This window comes from Hyperolius riggenbachi, chromosome 9 (genome assembly GCF_040937935.1).
Source record: "Hyperolius riggenbachi isolate aHypRig1 chromosome 9, aHypRig1.pri, whole genome shotgun sequence".
Classification (NCBI taxonomy): domain Eukaryota; kingdom Metazoa; phylum Chordata; class Amphibia; order Anura; family Hyperoliidae; genus Hyperolius; species Hyperolius riggenbachi.
In genome coordinates, this window is record NC_090654.1 from 174,486,194 (window position 1) to 174,513,318 (window position 27,125).

The window sequence follows — 27,125 nt, forward strand, 5'->3', positions numbered from 1 at the left end:
AAGGCAAGGCTTCCCTCCCAAAAAATATCCCTGGTGTTTGTGGTTTGATAGGCGACTCCTCTCCTGTCCTCTAGCATCGCTCCTCGGCTGTAAACCAGTAATGAAATCCCAGGTGATGAGGTTGAAAGGTTTATTACTCCACATCAAAAACAGACAAATAAGTAACAGCGCTCAAGGATGCATCCTAACTGCAAGCCTAAAGAGGCAATGCAAAGCCCCTCTGGAACTAAATACATGCCTTGAATGCAAAAAAGATGCAAATTATGTGCTAATTCTAAACTAAAAATGTTGAAAGTGAATTTGAAGCAGTGAATGCAGCTGGGCACTAGTATACTTACATTGAACTTGCATAGCGAAAAACAAGGCAGCGCTTTCAAACAAAACTTATACCTGGATGATTTATGTGCATTGATGTGCGGACCCCAACAACTGGACTACATCACACACCTAGCACTCACTACAGGCAAAAGGGGGTGAACTTATACCTGAATAAATGGAATACACAGTTCATAAAACAAAACAGACAAACAAGTGACAGCGCTCAAGAATTATCACTCCACGTCCCCTGGGCTGTTACAGCTGGCATGACCTGAAGTAAGATTACTCCACTGACACTGCAGTCTGGGGACTTGGGAGGTGGGGGAATCCAGGGTGGTTGAGAGGAGGAGTGAGACAGCAATCAGTGGAAGTGCTCCAGCTGGACAGCACTGCCCCTGCTAATCAGTGGCTTAGCTGTCAATGAAGTGTCCATTCTGGGCTTAGGGCTCTTTCACATTAGGGCAGATTTTCTGCGTTTCAACGCAAAGGGTAAAGTTTGCGTTACCCAAGGTGAAATGAAAGTCCATAGACTTTTATTTTAGCTTTCACATATAACGCAGCCATTTTGTGCGTTGCGTTACACTGCACCCAGGCGCAGTTTTTCAGCCAACGCTAGCTTTATGCGTTACATTGTTAGTCAATGTAAAACGCACACTATGCGCGTTTTTAATCCGTTAACGCAGGCAATCAGTCCCAGAATGCAACAGAGGAACAATGTAGAAAGTTGAAAGCTAAAGAAAAAAAAATTACCTGCGTTTTTCTATGTGTAGTAACGCATTGAAAACGGATTAAAAACGCACACTAACTGCAGTGCAACGCATATCAAAACGCAGTAAAACGCATACAACAAAACATATGCTTTGAGCGTTTTCCAACGCAAGCTCTGATGTGAAAGAGCCCTTAGGACAGGCTAAGCCCAGAATGGACACTTCCTATAAGAGGAATGTTCCTCTGAAGATAAACATACTTTGGTAAAGATGCATATACTGTAATATGTTAAAAAAAAAAAAAAAACAATAAGAAGTGGGGTTTTACAATCTAAACAGGTGTATTGTGCTATTCCAATATCACTGAAATATCACTTCTTGTCCACAAACTCAGCAACTGACTTAAGTGTGTGGTTTATCACTTACACATAGGGATGATCGGAATGAGCAAATTCCGTTCCGCCGGAATTGCGGAATTCCGCCAGCGCTAAATTCCGTCTCCATTACATATCCGCGGAATGTCGTGAATTTCCGCATTCTGGCGGAAAAATTAAAGTAATCGCAAATGAAACCTTGTTTATGCTAAATGGTAGCCTATGGGACCTAGTGGCTGTTCTCCCGGTCATTTTTTTTTTCCCGGAGGAGGTGACGCTTAAGCCATGGAACCTAGCGGTGGTCCTATGGCTGTCATTTTGGCACCGCAGGAGGTGTCGCATAAGCTTTGGGACCTGGCGGTGGCCCCATGGCGGTGGTTTTGGCGCTGCAGGAGGTGTCACGTAAGCTATGGGACTTCGCAGTGGTTCCATGGCGGTGGTTTTGGCGCCGCAGGAGGTGTCACGTAAGCTTTGGGACCTGGCGGTGGTCCCATGGAGGTGGTTTTGGTGCCGCAGGAGGTTACGCGTAAGCTATGGGACCTGGTGGTGGTCCCAAGGCAGTGGTTTTTGCGCTGCAGGAGGTGTCGCGTAATCTATGGGACCTATACAAAATGATTGGGATAGGTGAGATAGCTACGGAGCTGGTTGAGAACATAGGATTGATTGTTTTTTGTTAACACTAATTGGTGCTGAAATAATTCCGATGTTCATGCAGAAATCCGTTTGGGTGGTTTTTGTAAGCCTCTGATTGGTGCAGAAATTCCTATTTTCATGAAGAAATCCTGTTTTCACTTTAAACTTCTTCTAGGGGCTTCCTTGTGATTGGTTTACAAAATTCCGCATTCCGCCGGAATAACGCAGCGTTCCGCGGAATTTCCGCTATAGCAATTCTGTTCCGATGCGACGGAACCACCAAATTTTGGCCGGAATCCCAGAAAAATGAATTCCGCGGAATGCGGTGAGCATCCCTACTTACACAGCCCATTGTTATTACTACAATAAGGCATGGGACTAATAAATGAACCATTATAACTAAGCAGCTGAGTGTGTGAGCCAGTACTTGGACTTCAGTTTCTCAATGGAGATACTGCCAGCAATAAAAATCCTGACTAATGTTCTAGAACTTCCACATGATACTGAAGGAAAGTTAGTTCTAACCATTCCCCCTGTTCTGACCTTGTCGCTAGTGGGGGTCTCTCTATGTACCTGAAGGTAGGAATAAAGCAAGTAAAACTGAAGCACTTGCTCAGTGCAGTCAGTCAGAACATTGAAACTTGCTTGCCCTGGACAGCTCCATTTAACTCCAGCTTTCCTTGAACCTGCCACGATTATGATAAATTGGCCCCATTTTGAATATACTCATTGCGCATTTCAGCTTTTTTTGGGGGGGAAACAAGATTAGCAAATAATCTAAACAACTCTGTTCAAGGAGATCTACAACATAACTGAAGGTGAGAATGACTATTCTCTTATTTTTCCCACAGGCATATATGAGAGAAATACTTTACATGAACTTGTCCTTTAATTAAAGGAAAAATAAAATCATGAAGTAAAAAAAAAAAAGCTACAAAATATGTTTGGCTGGTAACAGACTATTATTATTATTATTATTTATATAGCGCCGACATATTACGCAGCGCTGTACAATGTATATATATATATCTTGTCACTAACTGTCCCTCAAAGGAGCTCACAATCTAAAGGCTAGTACACACTAGCAATTTTGATTGACCAATGATTGCTCAATTTTACCACCTCCATGTAGTGTGAGGGCCAAACAGATTTTCAATTCTATGCAGATTATATAGGTAAATGGTCATACTACATGGAGGTGGTAAAATTGAGCAATCATTGGTCAATCAAAATTGCTAGTGTGTACTAGCCTTAAGACTAGCATGTAAACATTGAATACGCTGCACAGAGATTGTCAATGAGGTGTAAATTATTTCCTTTCTTTTTCCTATGGAAGCTTTTATTAAACAAAATGGAAATGATAAAACATAGAAAATCAGAACGTATTTTTGCAATGCCTAGAGAAAAACAGGGCTCCGTACATGTTGGCTCGACAATGCACATTATTTGAGAACAGTTGGGAAGAGATAATTTGCATATTCAGTAGTCTTGCATTGTGGGTAACCACAAATGTTCACTTATAGCTGAATTATTGCAAATTTCCTTCGGTTTTAAGGCAAATATCACCAAGCATTGTTTATTAGTAGGTGGGCTTTTCGGTCTCTTATCCCTCTAAATATTCCTAGCTGTTTGGGTCACCCCAAGCTGCTTGGTTACTCTATAGTTTTAACCAGTAATGCTTAATCAAAAAGTATATAGAACCAGTGTTAGATCAAGACAATCACCCATCAGTAACCCCCACTATGGCCTATCTCCTCAATAAGCCAATAGGCAATTGGTGTCAACATCCCATCAGTCCTGTGCATAATCATAAACAGAGAAATGTCCTTCCCTCTCTAGAAAAGGGGTGCTAATGATTCTGACTTGCATGACTAATACCCCTCTAGAAAATGGGTGCTAATGATTCTGACTTGCATGCACATGAATTAGGCCAACAACAAAAAAAAGTCAGGAAGTGCGATTGGGCCAATTTTGAGCTGTATACAATAGGCATTTGAATACATGCCAGAATTAATGGCATGTCAATGGCCATTTCTAGTGCTCCTGCATATGCCCTCCCCCGTATTCTTTTAGTCAAAGTAATTTTCCTCTCATTTAGTTAATTTCCTTAAAGTTGATGTGAGATTTCATCGTAAAGACAACAAGAACAGCTTCAACCAGTACTGTTACACTGAAAAAGGTCATCATTTATTGATAGTAAAAATAATGCTAGCTTAAAGGACATCTGAGGTGAAAATAAACCAATGAGAAAAACAATTGTATCTATCCGCCTCCTAAAAAAATTTTTTATATATTTAAATCTAGTTTCTACGTTTTTACTGTTTCCATGTCTCTGCTCAATAACACCTTTATTGAAGTATGCCAGAGCTCAAATCTATTAATTATTAACACTTTTTATCGCTTTCCTGCTCTCAAAACCCATTTACTGACAGGAAAGTGTTTTATGGCTGTAATTCCTTATCAGTGAGGGTTATGGTATAGTCTGACCCTGTCTAACCCGACAGAAACGGTCACTCACATACCTGATTCTTAACTCTTTCAGGCAGAGAAAAAAAAAAAAGGAACACAGCCTAGTTATTTGTATGCTTGGCACTGTACATACACATGTCTATCATCATGTCAAATGTGCCCTCAGTTGTGCTTTAATGAAATTCTTTAGTTACACATTACAGGATATTAATTGGTTTCAAATGTAATATCTAATTTGCCTACTTGTGTGCCATGAGAAGCCATATAGGTACCGTAATTGAAAACCATAAATGACATGTCGTGCTACAGTACGGCACTAAGATAATACTCTGGGTCTGGTATACTTAAGATAAGTAACTATGTCATGGCACAGATCAGATAGAGGTCTGCGTGAGGAGGATGCTTTACAGAGAGAAAACTATTAACTGCCTCAGGTCTAGACTGGCCCTCGCTACCTGGAATACACCATTGCCGTTACATTCCCCTCTGTCACGGAAAGAGTCAGGAATTCCAGGGTCGCTAAAGGATGAGAGATGTCTGAGCAAACACGTGTGTGTTCCTCCTCTGTGCGTGCAAAGGAAACTCCTGACACAACATAGAGATGTTATCACAGGTTTGCTGCGACACAAAGCTGTACAGGTGCATACAGCAAGGCCCGACGCATGGGGCGTAACTTCAAAAGGGAAAACAAATGCTGACATTTGGCTGTGCGTGACAGCAGGAGAAAACACTCAACCTGTGCTAAATCACATACTAAAGCTGCTTATTTTGTTTGAATGGGTAATCTTGAGAAACAGAAAAAAAAGGAATTAGATGAAAGAAAAGTGAGACAACCTTCCTACCCATTCCCTGCTGTAACCTGAGAAAGCGGACAGGAATGCAGCTCACTATGTCTGGAGACTCAATGAGTGAGCTGGATGAGGTCAGGAGAGACCTCCTTCTCCATTTGGCAAAAGCACAAAGTAGCTGGAACAAAGGCATGGCACCAAATTAAAACCAAAAAGACCCGGTATCCAAGAAAGGTTTAGGAGCCTTAGGGCTGGTTCAGACGGACGTCTGCATGGCGTCGCGTCTGGGGGCGTTGCGGCGGCTGCGCGGTCAGGCTTTCAGTAGCCTTCGGTTGCGTTCCGATGCGGTCGCGGTTTCTTTTTTTCCCCTAGGGGAACATTAGCCGTCGTGGTTGGCCGCTTCCTGGAAGCAACATGTCGCTTCCAGGGGCAGCTCGAACGCTAATGAAAATCGGGTCCCGAATGCCGCGTTCGGGTAAAAGCGCGCAAAAGCTCGGTGTAAACGCTCCCATTCACTTAAATGGGAGCGTTTACCGCGATGTTCCGAACGCTTGCGGTAAACGCTCCGCAAGCGTCCGTCTGAACCAGCCCTTAAAGTGCACCTGTTGCCTGCAAAGAAAAAAAATGAACATTTGTAAGAATGGAAATGATATGTAGGTTCTCCCCATGTTTGTTTGTGCACTCCAGCTTCCTCCCAGAAGTGAAAACCATATTGGTAGGTTTTAGGCTCCCCCAAAAAATTAGCCTTAAGCAGGGTTCACACTTATATTGGTGAAGGTGTCACCTCTTATCAGCCTCACATTCCCTCCTCAACCCATTCACTCCCTGTAAGGGTTGGGAGAACAATTAGCTAAAAGTCAAATTTTTCAAAGAGCGGTTAGTGGGATTGGGGGTAGGGGAACAAGGAGAGGAAAGGACAGAGGCATGCAATTACAGCATGAACAGGTGCTTACCTAAGGTGGCTTTGCCTTGGATGAGGTATACTTTAAAGTGCATCTTCAGGCATGCTACAAAAATAAACCTGACAACTCCCCTGGAAGGATTCTGCTAGTGCCCCATCCAGGGTTGAGAAGTCTATACAAAAACCATGCGACTCCAACTCCCCAGCTCATGAAACCACCGACTCCAGGTACCCAAAAATTGCTCCAACTCCTCAGTCTGATAGTTACCAGGGCTGTGGACCCAGTACAAAAGTCATCCGATTCAGACTCCTGAAACCACTGACTCAGACTCTAGGTACCCAAAGTTGCTCTTACTCATCGACTCCAACTCCATAGCCCTGGCTCCATCCCTTTCTTCTTTTTTTCTATGTTGCAAGTCTCTTCTCGCCAGCATCCTCAAATGCCCATTCCTCTTCTGGCTCTGCTCATAGGAAAAGGGACTGGGTCACAGCCCTGTCAATCAAAGCTGAGACACTTCTTTTCCTATAGTACTTGTAGCCAAGAGTGGAAAGATGAGGCCTCATGCAGCCATATTGGAAGAGGATCTTCACCACTGTCCTAGTGGTGCCAAAAAAGTAAATACCGGTACCTTCATAATAAAGAAAAAAAAGAGGAAAGAGTGGGACCAGTAGGATAGATTTTTTTTTTTTTTTTTTTAAAACATGCCTGCAGTTCTGTTACTAAGCCTTTCTTTTGGGCCATTTCCATTAGACCTCATTGTCTGTTTTTCCACCCATGAACAAGATATTACAACTGTCAGCCCATGTAAGATCAATGGGCGGTTTCCATTTAATGCATTTTTTGTTGTGCAGAAACAAGCCCGGTAGTTTTTTTTCTCGACATGGCACATTTCTGCATGGAAGGATATTACACAGCTATTAAGTATTTAATCCTGTACGAATGCATGTGGTCCCATGAAACCGCACACAAAAAGACAGGCCCAGATTCATGCAGTTCAAGTGGAATTGAACCCTCCGGACTCTTATTTTATCATACAAGCGTTCAGCACAGGCAGCAGGGTGGTGCCAAGCAGAAGCTTATTGGTTAGTTATTTCAGAAACAACTGTGAAATTATCCATCAGCAAACATGGTTTCTTGTGGCTGATAAGTAAGTATAGGTAAAAGCATGCTGTATATCTACATAGTGCAGAGCATTGCAAATTCTAGAAAAGCAAGTGGCAGCTTTACTTTAAGTTCTTTCTTGTACACTCTGGGAGAGAATTTATACTCAAGTGATATGTTTATGGGTACAGATCTGCGTTAGCAGAGGATTGTGCAACCCTATTGTGGACTGTGTGTTACGTCTGCGTCATTGCAGATTCCAGCCCAAACACCTGATTCCTTTTAAACTTTGTCTGTTATAATCTAGGAAATACTTCAGAGCCTAATAATGATCCTCTTCTAGTGGGCTCTCTTAATCCTTCCCTGCTGTGCCTGTTATGTACGTCATTTATTGTCTGTCTCTGATTGAAGGACTTCTGGGATTCATTTCCTGAAATGGGGTGTAGCAGAATTATAGTACATGATTATATGGGGTACAGTCACATGCATACAAGGCTTAATGGTGTAATGGGCTTCCCTAGCTTAGACATTTTGGAGACAGTCATGCAGCAAATCCTGGTGGTCCTTTTCCAAAGGATTTCTATGGACAGGAATGCTGCTGAACTTGACCTGCTGATCTGAACAGTGTACTAACCACAGGCAATCATTGTAAACAAACATCAACAGAGCAGTTGGAAGCAACAAACTTGACAGAACACAGACTCCTGTATCAATGTAAAGCAGGCCATGCACGCATCAATTTTCCTGTACAATTCGAGGCAGATTCGATCAATGTGATCAGACCTGCCAGGAATCTATTGCACAACATGTCAGATCGATCGAGTTTAGATCAAAAAACTATTGATCAGATGAAAAATCTCAGTTGATCGGAGGCGGGACAGTAGGGGCAGTATATTAACAGCCCATAGTGATGCACTGCATCAAACCATGCTGGTTTACACGATTGATTTTCTGGCAGATTTACTGTCAAATCGATTATCTCCAACATGTCCAACCTGATTTCCGATCATTTTCCAAGATTGGAAAATGATCTGACATTTTGGAAATAACCGATATAGCACTATATATACAGTGGGATGCGAAAGTTTGGTCAACCTTGTTAATCGTCATGATTTTCGCATATGAATTGTTGGTTATGATAAAAAAATTCAGTTAAATATATCATATAGGAGACACACACAGTGATATTTGAGAAGTGAAATGAAGTTTAATGGATTTACAAAAAGTGCACAATAATTGTTTAACTAAAATTAGGCAGGTGCATAAATTTAGGCACTGTTGTCATTTTATCGATTCAAAAACCTTTAGATCTAATTATTGGAACTCAAATTGGCCTGGTAAGCTCAGTGACCCCTGACCTACATACAACAACAACAACAACAAATAACATTTGTAGAGCGCTTTTCTCCCATAGGACTCAAAGCGCATAAGCATGGCTCCGACCATCGTGGTAGAGAGGAAGAATTTTATAAGTCCGGAAATGCCAGGCTAAACAGGTGGCTTTTTAGTCTGGATTTGAATAGCTCCAGGGATGGTAAAACAAGAATGACAGAGGCGCCAACAAGTATAAAATAGTTAAAATCCGCTTAAAAGGAGGGGTGCAGGTGGATGCACCACTCAAGTAAAAATAGACCAGCCAATAAGCCGTTAATTGATAACAGAGATATTCATTGGGGATTCTCCAAATATGCAACGCGTTTCACGGGCAAAATTCCCGCTTCATAGCTATTGAGGCGCTTTATCCAGAAATAGACCCACTATTGTGTTTCTCCTATCTGATTGCCTGATGAAGCGGGAATTTTGCCCGTGAAACGCGTTGCATATTTGGAGAATCCCCAATAAATATCTCTGTTATCAATTAACGGCTTATTGGCTGGTCTATTTTTACTTGAGTGGTGCATCCACCTGCACCCCTCCTTTTAAGCGGATTTTAACTATTTTATACTTGTTGGCGCCTCTGTCATTCTTGTTTTACCACTGAATAGTCCACCCCGGGTGGAGGGGTTTTTTCCCCATTTTTTTCTGTCTACAGAGAGCGACATTTTTAACACCTGAGTGGGGTCAGGTTCCAATTGTCCCCACCTGCAGTTACAGTGGTTGCCTTTGAGGCGACCCAGACTTGTGAGTACATCCATCATTTATTTCATTTTGTCTCCATCTGATCATTGACATACTACACCATATTGGGCTCTCGGTCTCTTTGTTTTTTTCTCTCCAAAGCTAGCTCCAGGGATGGCGCTGTCTTTACTGGGTGTGGCAGGGAGTTCCAAAGAATAGGGGCATCATGACAGAAGGCTCTATCTCCAGATTTTTTGAGGTGCACTCTGGGAGTGACCAAGTTTATAGAACTTGCTGATCTGAGGTTGTGAGAGGTGTGATGCAGCTTCAGCAAGACCTCCATGTATCCAGGGCCCAGATTGTGCAGGGATTTGAATGTCAGCAGTCCAATCTTGAAGAGTATTCTCCATTCTACTGGTAGCCAGTGCAGTGAGCAAAAGGATCGGTGTAATGTGACAGTGGCAAGGCTGGTTTGTTAGCAATCTGGCAGCAGCATTCTGCACTAATTGCAGGCAACACAGGTCCTTTTTTAGGAGGCCAGCATAAAAAGGGCATTGCAGTAGTCCAGCCGTGATGTGATGAAGGCGTGAACTAGGGTTGGAAGATCCTCTGGGGCAGTGCTGTCCAACTTCGCGGGCATGAAGGGGCGTTTTTTTCCAGGCCACATGGTGGAGGGGCAGCAGCCCCCCCAACCCCCCCCCCCCCCCCCCCCGGGGGGAAAAAAAAAACCTAGCAGAAGTTTCCCCACAAAACGCATTTAGATTTGGAGCAGATTCCCCCACAAAACGCATTCAGATTTGGAGCAGAGTCCCCCACAAAACGCATTCAGAGAGATATATATAGATATATATATATATATATATATATATATATATATATATATATATATATATATATATATATATATATATATATATATATATATATATATATATATATATATATATATATATATATATATATATATATATATATATATATATATATATATATATATATACACACACATACATATATACATATATATACATACATGGTCTTCTCAAAAAATTAGCATATTGTGATAAAGTTTATTATTTTCTGTAATGTATTGATAAACATTAGACTTTCATATATTTTAGATTCAAAAATACACACAACTGAAGTAGTTCAAGTCTTTTATTGTTTTAATATTGATGATTTTGGCATACAGCTCATGAAAACCCAAATTTCCTATCTCAAAAAATTAGCATATTTGATCCAACCAATAAAAGAAAAGTGTTTTTAAAACAAAAAAAGTCAACCTTTAAATAATTATGTTCAGTTATGCACTCAATACTTGGTCGGGAATCCTTTTGCAGAAATGACTGCTTCAATGCGGCGTGGCATGGAGATCAAGATTTCATTTTTCAGCACGACCGGGCACCTGCTCACAGTGCCAAAACCACTGGTAAATGGTTTACTGACCATGGTATTACTGTGCTCAATTGGCCTGCCAACTCTCCTGACCTGAACCCCATAGAGAATATGTGGGATATTGTGAAGAGAAAGTTGAGAGACGCAAGACCCAACACTCTGGATGAGCTTAAGGCCGCTATCAAAGCATCCTGGGCCTCCATAACACCTGAGCAGTGCCACAGGCTGATTGCCTCCATGCCACGCCGCATTGAAGCAGTCATTTCTGCAAAAGGATTCCCGACCAAGTATTGAGTGCATAACTGAACATAATTATTTGAAGGTTGACTTTTTTTTGTTTTAAAGACACTTTTCTTTTATTGATTGGATCAAATACGCTAATTTTTTGAGATAGGAAATTTGGGTTTTCATGAGCTGTATGCCAAAATCATCAATATTAAAACAATAAAAGGCTTGAACTACTTCAGTTGTGTGTATTTGAATCTAAAATATATGAAAGTCTAATGTTTATGAGTACATTACAGAAAATAATGAACTTTATCACAATATGCTAATTTTTTGACAAGACCCTGTATATATACACATATTAACACTGTTTTATCTGTTATTAGATTTTATTCAGTTTTATGCATTTGTATAGGAGTAGATCTACTTTTACCTGCTATTCCATATTCTGACCACTAGATGGCAGCATTCATATATATACTACATAGACTATACGAATATAGGAACAACAAACAGAGATCACAATCTAATGATAGCCAGTAACGCTATCAGTGCCACTATATGGTCGCATAGGCATGGAAATATTGTTGAGATGCATAGTGTGGCAAAAACACCACATTTTATACATATTTACAGCTACTGGCAAAATAGCCCACAATCAACATGGCCGACGCCACCTCGCCCATGCTTCCCCGCATCACTTCCCGTATAAGCCCCGTGTGGGGGATGTGATGTCACGCTGTACTCACCTGACATCCTACCTTTAATTTAGGCACATAGACACCTTTATAAACAGCAGACAGCAGCAGCGCGAGTTACAGAGGCGCATTGCCACTATTGGACCTTTTTGAGGTAAGATGTACCGTATTTTTCGGACTATAAGACGCTCCGGACTATAAGACGAACCTAGGTTTAGAGGTGAAAAATCAGGGAAAAAAAAAAATACTAAACCTGGTGGTCTATATGGTGCAGGGGTGTCTTATGGACCTTTTCCCCAAAACTGTCACTACCCAGAATGACCCCCATTGGTGACAAGGACACCATTAACAAGCAAGAAATTCACTTTTGAGGTCAGAGGAACACTCCTAATCTATTTAGCATTGGTTTACTGTACTTAATCCTCCTGGGACTGAGCCAAACATCTTTAGACCCACACATGCTGCAGCCCCCACGCTCCTCTCCTCTGCCTACCTCTGCAGACGTTTTCAAGTAGGCACCCCTAGAACTGGAGGCAGGTGATACATCAGTGATGTCCTGCATGTTCAGTAGCGAGGCGGGCGGCCACCCATGTGCGGGCATACTGTACGTGCAGTGAACTGGCGGGGGGTGGCAGATCGGCCATGTCCCAAGTGTTCAACCATCCATGTGCAGGCATACTGTGCGTGCAGTTAACTGGTGGCGGGTGGGAGATCGGCCATATCCCAAGTGTTCAGCCATCCATCCATCCATGTGCGGGCATACTGTGCATTTGACAGTGAACTGGCGGCGGGTGGCAGATCGGCGATGTCTCAAGTGTTCAGCCGTGAGGCAGCCATCCATCCGCGGGCATGACACATGCTGCACACTAGTCTGCAGCCTGCACGCTCCTCTCCTGTCCCTCAGTATGCAGCCTGTTTCAAAAATCCCGCAGCGTTACCGGCTTCCCGTACTTCCTGGTTTGTGACGTCCTATCACCGCGTGACCTGAAAGAGTCACATGCTCTTTCAGATCACGCGGTGATAGGACGTCACAAACCAGGAAGTACGGGAAGCCGGTAACGCTGCGGGATTTTTGAAACAGGCTGCATACTGAGGGACAGGAGAGGAGCGTGCAGGCTGCAGACTAGTGTGCAGCATGTGTCATGCCCGCGGATGGATGGCTGCCTCACGGCTGAACACTTGAGACATCGCCGATCTGCCACCCGCCGCCAGTTCACTGTCATACGCACAGTATGCCCGCACATGGATGGATGGATGGCTGAACACTTGTGATATGGCCGATCTGCCACCCGCCGCCAGTTCACTACGCACAGTATGCCCGCACATGGATGGATGGATGGCTGAACAATTGTGACATGGCCGATCTCCCACCCACCGCCAGTTCACTGCACATACAGTATGCCGCCCGCTCGCCCGCCCTGCTACTGAACACTAGGAATGCCTGCAGATGGAGGGACAAGGAGAAGAGAAAGCCGGCTGGTAATTGCTCTGCTGAAATTGTACATTCGGACTATAAGACGCACTGACTTCCCCCCCCCCCCGTTTTGGGGAGGAAAAAGTGCGTCTTATAGTCCGAAAAATACGGTAATTCCCTATTTATTCAAAGAGCTATACTTCACTTTTATAGATGATACTTTTGCGACTATGTAGATAGTTATTACACCACTATGGACACACGGTTATTGTCACTATATAATAAATTACGCTGATATATATAATAACTTATGCTGACAATTGAATGAAAAGTTATTTATGTGCTGTTTCATGATAGATTCTTGTACAACTTTGGTCGCATTCCTCATTACACATGGGGCCTGATTTGCTAACGCTTGGCGTGATTTTTTCACGCTAAGCGTTTTTTGCACCGCATACATTTGCACGCGCTGTGTTTGCGCGGGGTGCATCTTCTTGGATGCGCGGGGCCCAATACGGGTCTATGGGCTTTGCGCGTCCGGGGCGGCGCATTGTGTCCGTGCGTCTGCGATAGCTCTCGCGGTTGTTTGGAGGAGCAAACAAACAATTAGACATGCAAAGGGGCTTATCGTCCTTTGGTAAATCAGGCCCTTGGTGTTACACGTCTCCTGTCACAGCAGATCGCCCCTTCTGTGACAGACATAATATGTTATTTTTGCTTTTTCTATTATGATGGCAAGCTCTTAGGGTCGTGTTTTGTTTATTGTATATTGTTTATGGTTTGTATGCTTGATTTTTAGCTTGCACTCCTTGCCTGATGAAGCGGGTTATACCTGCGAAACGCGTTGCGGAGTGCCAAAATAAATTGTTATTTGCGATTTGAACAATCTCGATTGTCCATCATTTCAGGAGGTAAGTCCACCTGTACTCCTCCTTTTTAGTTGTTTTTAGATCATTTTAACCTGCCTGGCGCCTCTGTCCAAATTTGCACAGTATATAGTCCACCTTGGGTGGAGGGGACTGTCCCCTTCTTTCTATCTACAGAGAGCGACTTCTTAAACCTGAGTGGGGTCAGGTTCTAATGCTCCCCACCAGCATTTCAAGTGGTTGCCTGTGTGGTAACCCGTGTTTGTGAGTATATCCACATCTGTTAATTATTTCGCCAACAATTGTTAGACTTACTGCACTATATTGGGCTCTCGGTTTTTCTTTTTGTTTCAAGTGCATCTGTTACCGTAACAAATGTATGTATGTATGTATGTATGTATGTATGTATGTATGTATGTATGTATGTATATTTATTTATTTTTTATTTTTTTATTTTTTTAGGTACCATCCTCCAACCATTTCATCTCCTTTTTTCATACATACATATTTGCAGTCTGCCTCATTCTCCATTGTCATAGCATTCTTCTATTTCATACATAAATACATGCATATAGTCCCAATGTCCACCTCATTCTCCTCTGTCACACGGCCTATAGATCTCTTGCCCATACCACTTTATCTCTCAAAAAACATATTTTTCCATGTTTTGTTCATGTTCTTACCTTTCCTGGGTCTGCCTACTCCTTCCTTATAACTGTCTATATTTTCAAAAAAGATACACATTCTTATTAACCAGCATGCAAAAGAGGGTGATTCCATATTTTTCCATCCTTCTGCAATAATACCCTTTACAATTATTGTACCAATTTCTTTGATTATTTTTGTAAAGTTGTTAATGAAATAGAGCCAATTTTGAATTTAAAAAAAAAAAACACAACACCTGCTGTGAACCTAGCAAAACAAATGAAGTAGCCGTTGAAAATATTACAAGAGAAAACTCAAAATGTATTATTGATCAAGAGCTACTTTTCAAATTTTATGTGAAAAAATAAAGTTAAAAAAAAAAAAAAAATAAGTTCCCTCTTTTAAAATAACTTGCATGCAATAGTTTTACGGTAAGCCAGTAAAATAAATATCATGTGATCAACCCCTAAGTAGATTTGTGGGTTAGGCTAGCATTTTGTCCACAAAACTGTTAATACATTTTTTTTATTTAAAAAACAAAAAAATAAAAGATAAAAAAATAAATCATGCCATCATCAGGGCTATGGACTATAATTTTCCTCAATCGCCCACACCATTCATTTTATGTAGAAAAGGATATGACTGTTATCTCGCCTAACAATAGTCCAAAGACCCTCTGGCTTTATAGCCCAATAAACAGTCTTTGGTCTGTAGAATGTTGCACACCTGCATCAACACCTCAAGTGTTGTTTGAACATTTGGAGTTCAAAGAAACTTTACAAGCATCAGGGAAGTGCTGCTTTCTTCTGCAAGCCTTTGAGCAGATGGGCTTATTACAATGACCAAACCCTCTAGGTGTTGCCAAATTGCCAGTCTTTCCCTTGAAGAAGAAAAGTCCCCAACCCATGCATAAAGGTAAAGAGAATATAGCTAATTGCTAAAAAACTAGAAACTAGCAGCAAAAGGCACCACAGACTTTGAGCTGCAAAAAAAAAAAAAAAACATCATCCAAAACACTCCATCCCATTCATTCTTCTAGAGCAGCGTGGAAAAATGAAAGGGAATATCTTGACTAGATGATATGGGTAAACAACATAAATGCATTGGGTTTGGGATGTGTTCTGTCTCCGCCAGCCACCTACTGATTTCAACACTCCATCAATGAGGCCAATCATAGCAGAACAGGAAAGACTGCCTTTGGAAAAATTTGGTGCAAGCCAAATGCGACCTTAAATGCATTTTAAAGTTACACTGCTCCGAAGTGTGTTATTCAAAATTCAAACTCTGCATTTAATGGGAACTTGAAGTGAGAGGAATATGGATGCTGGCCTTTTTTACTTTACTTTTAAACAATGCAAATTGCCTGGCCATCCGGCTGATGCTCTGTCTGCAATGCCCCACGCTCACTGCAACGACCCAGGAAGATGGATCCAGCGATGTCTCCCACATGACGTGCGCCCGGTGATTCACCTTCTTGCTGGTGCAACGTCACGACGTTACACGACGGGCGTGAACGGTTAGTCAAGTGATCGCAATACTTTGCGTGGTGTCCAATTCACTGTGTCGGTCGGTTATCGCCGTGCGATGCTAAGTGATGTTCGCGTGATCGTTCACCTGTACCCACATCGTGACGTCGCTCAAAATAAAAAATCAATTAAAAATAAAAAATGTCTCTCTGCTCTGGCACTTTGAGTCCGCCAGGAGAAAAGTGCGATATAAATGTTATTTGTCTTGTCTTTGTCTAAAATGTTTTACCAGGTTTAAAAAAACCTTACACCTTGTTCACATGCTAGATGAAGCTCGGCCAATAAGACTGCCTCTGTAGAGAATCTAGCATGAGTACAGTGGCCCCCAATGCCCCCTGTCGCCTCCGCAAGACATCCCGTTTCTGCACAGTAGCAGAGCTGCTCGTGCACAACTTTCTGCTGTCAGTCACACCACTAGCATGGTGATGGAATTAATTGTGGGAGAAACAATCTCGAGGGATCCTTGGTTTATCCTATTACATGGTATTAAAACAGGGGTAAAGAGCTATAAAAAGTCGATTATACCGTCATTACTTAATGCAGCTAAGAGTCTAGTACCCAGATATTGGAAGTCGCATACAGTCTCTACAGTAAAGGAGTGGTGTGAGGTAGTAAATAGACTGTTGACATTTGATGAATTACATTTTCTGAAACTGAATAAGTTAGATATACATTATGCAAAATGGAGAAAGTGGTTAGAGTTTAGGGAAAATGAAAGATATGCAGAATTTGTTTAGTATTAAGAATGATAAGAAAAATTAATCTATTTTTTCTATATGATGTATTAAACATTTAGTCAATTCTCACTGGCAGATAGATGAATAAAGATAATGAATGCTTGGTTCATGGAACATGGGAATGGATATACCACCTCGGGGGGATAGGACAGGAAATAATAAGTGATCTGTCTTGTTTTTTTTCTTTTGTTGTGTTCTTTTTCTTTGTCTTCAAAGTGCAATTAGAGATATAAAGTATTAGAATTAAAATAATAGAGAAGGAAGGAATTACTGTGAATAGAAAATAGGTTGTTTTGTATAGTTCAACTTATAGTATATAATGGCCATTGTAATCCACGGTATTTGTAAGTAGGATGGAGCTTACATATAACTTGAACTGTGGCATCTTTTATGTAAATTTTGTAGACATAAATAAAAAAAGATATAAATGGAGAATCTAGCATGAGTACAGTGGCCCCCAATGCCCCCTGTCGCCTCCGCAAGACATCCCGTTTCTGCACAGTAGCAGAGCTGCTCGTGCACAACATTCTGCTGTCAGTCACACTCTTTTACAGATGGGAGCATGGCTGCAAACCTTTAGGGCCCGTTCACACTGCACGCGTTTCCAGCCGCGTTTTGGAAACGCGTGCAGGTGGCCAAAACGCACAACATCAGACATTGCATAGAGTGCAATGTCTGATGTTCACACTGCATGCGTTCCGGACCTGTGCGGTCCGGAAACGCATGCTGCACGCAGATTTTGCAAAAACGCGTGGCTGTCCCATTCACTTTTCAGTGATGGGATCAGCCACGCAACGCACACAAACGCGGATGGCCATGCGTTCGTACGCGTTGCGTTCCGCACGCATGGCCATCCGCATTTCTGATCTGAACGGGCCCTAAAAGAGGACTGTAGAGGTGTATGGAGGCAACCATATTTATTTTCATTTAAGCAATACCATTTACCTGGCTGTCCTGCTGATCCTCTGCCTCTAATACTTTCAGCCATAGACCCTGAACAAGCATGCAGCAGATCAGGTTTTTCTGACAATTTTGACAGATAAGACAAGATTAGCTGCATGCTTGTTTCTGGTGTGATTCAGCCACTACTTCAGCCAAATATATCAGCAGGACAGCCAGGCAACTGGTATTGGAAAAAAATATGGCAGCATCCATATACCTCTCACTACAGTTCTCCTTTTTAAGGTCCAGGGGTGGTGAGGAGGATGCGGGAAGCATCTGGAGAGGCCTCCCTCTACTGAGGTAAGTATGCACCTCCCTCAACTCCCCACCCAAATCATAGGTTTGCTTTAAGGAGAACTTCATGAAGTGTTGATGTATGCATTGAGTAGGAATTGTTCATTGTACAGTACCTTGAACAATTGTGTCCATTCATTAAACGTTATATTTTTATTTGCTTCCGTTTTTATCCATCTGCTATAAGAGGTCCTATTCACCCCAGTTACAATCACATTGGCTTGGTGACCTTAAAACACTTGAGGCCAAGTCTGCTCCCTGACCAGGACACAATCTGCTTGCACGCTCTTTCTGTATCTGCATGTGCTTTCTCTAGGAACTCTCACATACCAAAATCATACTGGTTAATTGGCTTCCACACAATTATTGCCTTAGATTCTGATAAGGACATCACACTATGACTATGGAAGGGAAATTAGATTTTAAACTATTCTGTCAGACAGACAGGGACATAAATTGTGTGACATACTCTGTAAAGTGCTGCAGAAAAATGTATCAGCAATACACAAATGCACCATCATGTGGCACTGAATGGAACTGTTCTTAAGGGAAATTACACTTGTGTGGAGAAGGAAAAAGGCATTGCTCTCAGTTCAGCTCCATTTACCACAAACGCAGGGATCACACTTCTCATAGCAAGCTCCCCCCATTCTCCTCTGCCCCCTCCTTTCTCACCTAAATGGTCTTGCATTAGTGCGCAGGTGCTGGCCCGGCTGCGTGCATCCTATTTCGCATGCGCTACAAAGCGAGGCCAGGAGTGTACTGCGCATTATATCATGACTATGTCCCGCGCATAGCACTCCTGGGCACGGGCGCGATATAGCACACGCATAGCCGGGCTAGCGTCTGCGCACAAATGCCCGACCCAGCAGAGACCGCCAGGGGGCACTTAGGTACAAAAGAGAGGAGGTCAAAGGAGAACAGGGGGAGCGGTAGGCACCAGGAAAGCTTGCAGTGCATGCCTTCTCCTCCCGTATCCCCTAGTTAGTTCAGCTCTGGTATCCTTTAAACAAATGTGTAAGTTCTTAACAAAAAGTTAGGCACTTACCTCAGAAGAGGGATCCTCCAATGGTTTGTCTCCCTTGTCTCCTGTCTCCCTTCACCACGCTGCTCCAGTGCTGGGACACCCGAAGCTTGCCGCTTTGCACCCACACAGTAGCACAGTCTTTGGTGGAAAAATATGCTACTGCGCATGAGCGAGCCATCTGCAAGGGCTTGTTGATGGATTTGCGGAGGACACCGCTGGAGCGAGCCAATGGAGGAGGACAGGGAAAGCCTCTACAGGAACACTTTATAAAACTGAAAGGAAGAAGATTTAAAGTGTCTGAGAGGTAGGTTGTGCTGCCCATAACACTGCAGTCCAGCTTTTATGTTCCCAGTGAAGGGAAGACTGTAAAATGAATCTATCAGGTTACTGCAGGCAGCACAAGCCTTAAGGTGGCCATACACTGGCCCGATTTGCGGCAGTTTCGACAGCAGATTCGATCACTGGGATCGAATCTGCTGCCAATCGTTCGCGCAACACGCACCCGCCGATCCGATTTCCTCCCGAAATCGGATCGGTCCGTCGATCGCGCCGTGCGGGAAATTACCCTCGATCGCCCGCGGGTAGGGAGCGCGTCGCTAGCGGCGGCCGATCCGATCAGGTATACATTACCTGAGGCTGGCTCCCGGGCATCCCGTCCGTCACTGCTCCCGTCATGGCACCTCCGGCATCCTCGTATAACTTCCGCTGTCATGCCAGTGACAGCGGAAGTACAACTAGAGGGCGCTCTATTTCAACTTCCGCTGTCACTGGTGTGATAGCTTAAGTTCTATGCGGATGCCGGAGCCGGAGGTGCCACATGACGGGGACATCACGCCCGGGAGCCAGCCTCAGGTAATGTATACCGGCGGGGGGAGCGGCGGCAGCACCACCACAACAGATTGTGATCGGTTTCAGGCTGAAATCGATTCACAATCTGTTTGCAGGAAAGGCAGCCATACGATCCCTCTCTGATCAGATTCGATCAGATAGGGATCTGTCAGCTGGTCGATCTGATGGCACATCGACCAGTGTATGGCTGCCTTTACTTTAGGCACATTCATGTACAAGGTCTAATACTTACAGCAGTATCCGTAAATCAGAAGTGAAAAAAAAGAGACAGCTGATGATATCTGAGCACAGCGATGTGCAGCCAAAGCTTTGATTTCTAATTTGTTACAGTGTGAAATAATGTGGATGTTTTTCTAGCCAAGTGGAACCCCAGAGAGCCATGCAGCCATTCAGCTGGTCGGGGCACAGTTTCCCATAAAATACTTTTACAGAGAAAAACCACAGCAAAGCATGCGCAAATCCATGTTAATCTATGTCAGCAGCATGAGGTCCAATTAATCCAGGCTTCATTCACGGTGCAAACTACCTCAGACTAAAACTTCCCATACACCTACAGATCAAGCCACCACATTTTCACTTCGAAGGATGAGCCCATTCTGCAATAATACTGCCCATTCACAATCATGGATTCACTAGACACAAAGGAGCAGAAAGTTCAAGTTGACATTAGAGATGATCAGTGAGATGCTAATGTTTCTAATGTTGATGCAAATGTTGTTGCACTTGCTGTAGTATGCTGCAGAGAATTAGGATCCAAATCAGCAGCAACTGCATCTGAATGGCCTAACTCCTTGCTACATATGAAACTGCAATCAAATGACATTTCCTGCTGGAGAAAAGTACCCACTCAAATACAGAAAGTGAACCATGAGAGGGTAAGGCGCCATTCATACAAAATGACCAAGGTGTGCTAAGACCCACAAGTCCCTGCTTTACTCAGACTTCCAAAGGAAACCAAAGGCAGGTTTAAGGCAGTAGTGCCGCAATAGCAGCATAGGGGGCGATATACAGGCTGGGAACGCGAAGAATCACTCGCGTTCCCATGCCTGTCGGCCGGTGGCGGCCAAACCGGAAGTGTTCGCCGGCGGGTCCTGGACCATCGGAGCGGAGCTGCGAGGGCACCGATCGGCTGCAGGGGGCTGAGGGAAGCCCCAGGTGAGTAAATCTCATTTTTTTACATTGACTTTAGGTTCACTTTAAAGGGGCACAACAGCGAAAAACTAAAATTTAAAATATGTGAAAACATATACAAATAAGAAGTACATTTTTTCCCAGAGTAAAATTAGCCATACATTACTTTTACCCTATGTTGCTGTCACGTACAGTAGGTTGTAGAAATCTGACAGAGGTGACAGGTTTTGGACTAGTCCATCTCTTCATGAGGGATTCTCAGCAAGGCTTTTATTCTTTATAAAGATATTCCCTAAAAAGGATTTATACAAAGATGCTGGCCAGTTTCCCTGCTCGCTACACAGTTTTTTGGCAGTTGGACAGAGCAACTGCCATTCACTAAGTGCTTTTGAAAATAAAAACATCCCTGAGAGTCCCTTATAAAGATATGGATTAGTCCAAAACCTGACACTTCTGTCAGATTTCTACAACCTACTGTGCGTGACAGCAACATAGGAGAAAAGTAGTGTATGGCTCATTTTACTCTGGAATAAAAATGTACTTCTTATTTGTATATGTTTGCACATATTTTACATTTTACAGTTTTTCACTGTAGTGCCCCTTTACACTTTTAAAGAGGAATTCCAGTGAAAATGTAGTAAAAAAAGTGCTTCATTTTTTACCATAATTATGTATAAATGATTTAGTCAGTGTTTGCTCATTGTAAAATCTTTCTTCTCCCCGATTTACATTCTGACATTTATTTCATGGTGACATTTTTACTGTGGGCAGGTTATATAGCTGCTCCTAGCTGTTTTGGCTTTTAGAGACAGCTGTAAACAGCTAATTCCTGTCTGTGAACATTGTGGCAGTTTGCCCAGAGTACCAGGGTCCCAGAGCTTCTTGTGGGAGGGGTTTCAGCACAAAATCAGTCATACAGCGCCCCCTGATGGTCTGTTTGTGAAAAGCATTATATTTTTAATGTAAAAGGGGGTATCAGCTACTGATTGGGATCAAGTTCAATTCTAGGTTGGAGTTTCTCTTTAAATCAAGCCTGAGTTCAGCAATCATTGATTTGGGTTCAGTGAACTGAAATCTGATTGGCGGCTCTTATTGATTTACTTTTCATTTTTCAATGTATTTGTATTGAATGCAATAGTTTCTCTGTCATTCTGTCTTGTGTTTCATTGGTCATTATAAAAACTGATGTGCACATGTGTAAAGGAGATTGGCAGTGACAGTGGAGTGTGCAGTTTTTCAAAGCACTATTTCGTTTAGATTTCTAGTTTCACAAAAATGAATTTTCTTTTCTCACTGCCTGCTAAACCCATCTCCGGCTTCTCTTGAGCCTGCTGTATGCTGGGAGTCTGGGGTTTCCCTGCACTGGAGGTTAGAAGCGTGTGGTCTGGGCTTGCAGTTCTGGGTCACAGACTTCCATAAGTGAGGGCTGTGTCTCTGTTCCGCTTTCATAGAATCTGATGGATGCAGACAGGAAGGGAAATTTCTTATGCCATTTAAAAATTGTAGAACTTGACCATATGGGATAGAATAATGGACAGCAGTGCTGGCTATATTGGCTTTTTACGCAACCCTCATTCATGGAGGCTATTATTTCTATGTAGGAATTTAAAGGCAGCTGTCAATTAAATTCAACTGCATCTTAAGGTTAAGCCAAAATAAAAACAGGACAGGAAGTAGTATCCCACCTGACCTTAGAGGTTCTTGGGCGATCCGAGCTGAAGGTTTGCTACCTGAAAAACCTTTGGCTTAGTCAGAGACTATATGCTGCCACTCCAGCATAAATGTGTCACCCTGGAGGTCCACTGCAGCATCTGCTGCATTCAGGAGGGTTGTATACCGTTCTATTGGATGAATGGCAGCGCTGTAGTTTTCTTTAAAGGGCACCCGAGGTGAAAATTAACTGATGTGATAAACAATTGCATCTATCCTTTTTCTTCTAGAAATGACAGATATCACACACATTTATTTTATATTTAAATCTACTTTTTAAGTTTTTTACTGTTTAATAGTTTTTGCTAAGTGAAGTATGGTAGAGCTCAAATCTATGAACTATTGACCCCCTTTATCCCTTTCTGCGCTCATGCTGGGTACACACTGAGATTTTGTGGCCGATTTACTGTCAGATCGATTATTTTCAACATGTCCGATTTGCTTTCCGATCGATGTCCGAGCATTTTCTGATCGATTTCCATTAACTTCAATAGGAAATTGATCGGAAAATGCTCGGACATCGATCAGAAAGCAAATCGGACATGTTGGAAATAATCGATCTGACAGTAAATCGGCCAGAAAATCTCAGTGTGTACCCAGCATCAGAGGCCATTTTCTTCTAGGACAGTGTTTTCTGGCTCTATTACCTTATCAGTGAGGGTTATGCTATAGTCTGACCCAGTCCTGACTCTGAAAACTGTCACTTGCGTACCGGATTTTTAAACCTTTCAGGCAGAGAAAGGAAAAAAGCAACACAGCATAGTTATTAGTGTGCTTGGCACTGTACATACACATGTCTATATCATCATGTCACGTCCCCTCGGGTATCCTTTAAAAATAACAAAACAAAAAACATTCACTCAGGTTTGCTCATTGCGGGAATACAACTGACTATCCCACACATAAGACAGACATATGAACAGGCCCATAGGAAAGCAAAAGTCTATTCTGCATATCTGATAGTCCTCTACTGTATACTCTGGGAAATTATGTGGCAGTAGACCTAGTGTGAACAAAGCTTTTAGGACCCCTGTCATGGTGACCATCACAAGGGAGTCTGATGCATTTGGAGAAGGGACACATTCTACAGGGACTCCTTGTTGGGCTACAAAAATAAGGATATCACACGCCTTTGAAAATATAGGAAGAGGTCACGTGTTCACTAGTTAATTGAAGTAACACATTTAAGCTTTATTAAGATTTTGTCCATTATTGAGATAGAGATTATATATATATATATATATATATATATATATATATATAGATATAGATATAGATATAGATATACATACACACACACACACACAATTAAATCTTTGTAAAGTTTTATAGGGAACACTGAATCAGTCACATCATTCAGTGGGATGTAAGTGAAACCAAAGCTCAAAGAAACCCACACAAATAAGGGAAATTCCACCCGGTTAGTGTCCCATGTCCAATTCAAACCCAGGACCTTAAAGAGAACCCGAGGTGGGTTTGAAAAATATGATCTGCATACAGAGGCTGGATCTGCCTATACAGCCCAGCCTCTGTTGCTATCCCAAACCCCCCTAAGGTCCCCCTGCACTCTGCAATCCCTCATAAATCACAGCCACGCTGCTGACAAACAGCTTGTCAGAGCAGGCTGTGTTTATCTCTATAGTGTCAGTCTGCTGCTCTCCCCACCTCCTGCAGAACTCCAGGCCCCGCCTGCATCCCTTCCCTCCCTGCTGATTGGAGGAAAGGGACAGGGGCAGGGACCGGAGCTCTGCAGGAGGCGGGGGAGCAGCTGAGATTGACACTACAGATGTAAACACAGCCTCACAGCACAGCTGTGATTTATGAGGGATTGCAGAGTGCAGGGGGACCTTAGTGGGGTTTGGGATAGCAACAGAGGCTGGGCTGTATAGGCAGATCCAGCCTCTGTATGCAGATAACATTCTTTAAACACACCTCGGGTTCTCTTTAAAGATTCACCATAGTGACATATAGTAAAATGTAGTGTAGGGTTATTCAGGATACCCACTTTTATGTAGCACTAAAGATGCCTCATCTATGGAAATTTCAGAATGTATATCAGGCGAAGGCTGATTTTACAATGGGCAAATGCTGACTAATCTATAAATGAATACTGGAGTCCATGTGGTATCTCCTCCTAGTAAAATTCAACATGCGGCTCGTTTATAGAGAGGCTGAGTCTTCAGAGGAAAGAAAAAGTAACGTTCCGTCATCTCTGTGTAAGCAGAAATATTTACTGACTGGTGATCGTTTTTCTTGATAAGTCTTCTGCCTCATAAATAAAATGTCTCTTCCTGCCCTAGTTTAGGGTATTTCCAATAAGCATGAAACCAGGAAGCGACCTTGCTTTATAATATAAACTAATCAGGGACCAGTGAGCAGCAGGGAACCTGAGCAATGGGTAATTGTTGCATAATAATTACAGTAGATAGGAAGCAGCTTAAGCCTTGAAGCGATGCTGGGTGCACAAAGCCTGGGAAGAGAGCTGGGCTCAGCCACATGTTACGCATTACAAGACATGTGTTTTCTGTCTCCCAGCTCCACCCATTAGGAAGCATCAGACAATTTGTTTGTCTGCACTTCCTGCTGCCACAGTTCAATACACTGGTTAATTGGTGCACTTTCTAGCTTGGAGCACAGGGACATGAGGCCTCAAGAACCAAATATTCTGAAAGGCAAAGTGTCTATTAATATCAAGACCACCCAAGTGATTTTATTTTCAAATGTGTACAGCAACACCTTGAAGAACGCTCAGGATGAGTTAAGAGACTAGGGGCTTTATTTACTAAGGTGCTAAAGCAGCGCTCCATAGATTGAGCAGTGCGAGTTAAAAAATCCCCAGCGCACGCTACAAGCAGAAGTGCTGAGTAGCATGCGCTGCTAACTTGTGTGCGCTCTCTGTAAAGGACCGACAGCTCCTATAAGCCCACCCTCAGCCCCATCGGGTCATGTGGATTTGAAGGATGTGAACACCCGCACTTTGATTGGTCCAACAGGCTGCCTGTCAAGAGGAGGATGCAGGGAGACATAAGAGGATATGGGCGACACCAGGACCACAGCAGAAGACAGTGTAGGACACAAGAGGGCAGGGGATAGAGGAGGACATGGGTACAGAGGGGGACACCAGTAGGACGCTAAAGGTACAGGGGGGACCAAGGAGGTGGAGGAAGAGGTGGCACAATGGGGAAGGCAGAACAACACACAGTACATGAATTCGTGTGTTCCTAGAAATATAAGACATCCCCTGAAAATAAGCCCTAGCACACCTTTTGGTGCAAAAATTAATACAAGACACTGTCTTATTTTTGGGGAAAGACAGTATCTTTAAGTCATTAATACCTTGGCCCTTATTCAATTCACTTTTTCTCTAAAGTTTTCTCATAGAAGATCATTTTTCATATTCTGTTGAAAATAACTTTTCAGCACTCTACAACTGAAGAAGTACCAAAAAGTAGGTGATAAAGTACTGTCAAAATTATTCTGATTGTTTTCTCGCTTGCTGGGGGTTTAACAGGAGTTTGATTAATAAGATGTGAAAATATCACCTTAATGTCATTAGTATTACTTGAATAGTATTGCCATCTGCCTGTCCTATGCATTTCCTGCATACCATTGGGATTTGCCTTCAAATTGTATTGATTTTTACCAATGTTGGATTGGTAAGATGGCAAAGGTGGCCATACACTGGTCGATTTGCCATCAGATTCGACCAACAGATAGATCCCTCTCTGATCGAATCTGATCAAAGAGGGATCGTATGGCCACCTTTACTGCAGATTGTGAATCGATTTCAGCCTGAAACCGTTCACAATCTGTGGTGGGGGTGGTGCTGCCGCCCCCCCCCCCCCCCCCCCCCAAACATTACCTGTTCCGGCCGGCGCGAGTCCCCTGGTCCCAGCTGTCTTCTTCTCCGCTCCGGGCTCCAGACTGTTCCTGCAGCTACTGAACTTCCTGTCCAGGGGAAGTTTAAACAGTAGAGGGTGCTCTACTGTTTAAACTTCGTGCCGGGACAGGAAGTTCTGTGCAGCAGCAGCCAGTCCGGAACCCAGTGCGAAAAGAAGACAGCGGTGACAGCGGGGACTCGCGCCGGCCGGAACAGGTAATGTATACCCGCTGTATTGCTTCGGTCATCGGGCATTCGAACACCGCTATCGACGCACTCCCTACCCGCCGGCGATCGAGAGAAATCTTCCGCAGACTGATCGACGGGAACGATCGATTTCGGACGAAATCGATTGTTCTGTCAGCGGTGTGCGCGGCGATTTCACAGCCAATTCGATCACTGTGATCGAATCGGCCGTATATCGGCGGGAAAATCG

The 27,125-nt window shown here is 43.0% G+C and overlaps 1 protein-coding gene across 3 annotated transcripts in view; it reads right to left on the reverse strand.

Annotated features, from left to right (window-relative positions):
- Window positions 1-27,125, reverse strand: part of IL17RD (interleukin 17 receptor D) — a 148,763-nt gene that overhangs the window by 62,959 nt on the left and 58,679 nt on the right. The window contains exon 1 of one of the 3 annotated variants that reach the window (XM_068251741.1): window positions 21,272-21,423. The exons of 1 other annotated variant lie outside the window; for it this stretch is intronic. The gene's annotated coding sequence lies outside the window, so the exon portion shown is untranslated. Of the gene's footprint in view, window positions 1-19,140; window positions 19,280-21,271; window positions 21,424-27,125 lie in introns of those variants that run through there. One more of the 3 variants, XM_068251742.1, reaches the window with a different exon arrangement.